A 1,828-nucleotide genomic window follows, 5' to 3' on the forward strand; every position below is an offset into this window, starting at 1 on the left:
TACTTTTAATATATTTTTATACATTTTTCATTTTATCTATTCATTTTATTGATCATTATATTAAATTTTAAGATTCAAAACATATTTACAATTCATGTAATAGCACACATGTAAAATAATGAAATGTAAATGTATTAAAATTAGCATCAACATTACGGGCTACCTCAACCCGAGCACTTTGAGTTTTCAAACCTTCAAATTCAATCACCTGTGCCGACACGTAGCGCCAACAGTTGGCCGCAACTTGTACTATGCTTGAAATAATAATCGTAATTCCTTATATACGCCCATTAGAGTTGAGAGGGCCTGCCAAAAATGTTCTAATGGCAATAGGAACTGTTAGCCCAAAGTTTATTTTATTATTTTTATTTGATCAAAATGGACAACTAAATTAACATTTTATTTAGTGAAATTCAATTCAGTTTAAATTGGATTGTAAAATCGACATTTTCTATTAGAACTTCTATAAATATTATTATATTATTTTTTTAGTAATACACTGAAAAAAATGGTTAGTTGCGACAAGAAGCTCCTTGTTAGTAGAGTTGGTATAAGCTACGACAACTACTTCGATGGTAACAGTAACTAATCAGTTTTCTACGGTAACAAGTGGCCGTTAGTCCTCCTATGTAGGTTATATTAGTGAGCAGTGCTGCCAACATTCGCATCGAAATGTTTCGTCATGTTTTCGATGATCGCCATTTTAATCTGAACCTTTACGTATAATGTGTAAGCACGTGGAAAATATTGAACAGCATCGTATAAATCCTTAGGGCGCACAGTGGTCTGGAATAGGAATTTACTGTTCATAATCGCCCACAGGTCGTATTTCTTAACCGATTTAAAAGTTTTTTTTTTAGAAATGCTCAGCAATTAATTTTTAAGTGAATTGTTGTTTGCTTTTTAAAATTTTTTTTTCAAAGGGCAACAATATATGGTTGCACGCCCAAAGAAATTCAAACGTGCATGTGTTGAAGGTTCATGCGGTTCATTAAAAAAAAGGATGATTGCTTATTTGAACTGAATGTTTATTCAAATAATATTTAAAAACTAGTGATACAGGTAATCAATCTATTTGAAGTGAAACGAAATGTGAATAGAGTTAATCGCGGTGCAATCAGAGGAAAGGTTAAAAACCAAAGCCGAATTGCTATCAAGTTCAAGTACAAGTGAACCGTCTAGCACCTCTGACGCGACTGACCTAGGGTAACAATGAAGCCAGTGTCCCCCGGTTCCCTTGAGCCCTTTTCGACGTTGCCAAGAAAAGAAGTTCGCTGGAAGATAGACAATTATCAAATTGTGGCAACGTCGCCCTTTGGCTAGCCGAGGATGTCCGTCAGATGACAATTTCCCATTAGGTTCAGGCTCAAGCCGAGAGCCTTGAATATCGCTAAAGTTATGAGGGTCAATTTACCCCGTTAAGAAAACGTGCCTTGAGCTCTGCAGCATGGCTTAAAGGGACAAAGTCGTACACATTCTTTTGGAACATTCCAGGGCCTTTGGCGCGAGAAAATTGGAATGTGGAAATATGAAAATCTTTAAATCTGTTCAGTATTGTAGAAATCTGAACATGCCGCCCATTTTGAAAGAAAATCTTTCAACAATAAAAGATGAAAAGTAAGAGTCACAACGTAAAATATATAGCGAAAAATATTGTTTCCATGTACAAATCTTTAATATAAAGTTCTATAGTGAGAATACTTAAGTTGGAGTTAATGAACATATATTGATACTAAATTCTATAACATGCATAAAAAAACAGTGAAATATAATATTCAATAATGAAGAAAGTACAATTATAAGAAAAACTAGGAAAATATATAAATGG

This window comes from Belonocnema kinseyi, chromosome 10 (genome assembly GCF_010883055.1).
Source record: "Belonocnema kinseyi isolate 2016_QV_RU_SX_M_011 chromosome 10, B_treatae_v1, whole genome shotgun sequence".
NCBI classification, from domain to species: domain Eukaryota; kingdom Metazoa; phylum Arthropoda; class Insecta; order Hymenoptera; family Cynipidae; genus Belonocnema; species Belonocnema kinseyi.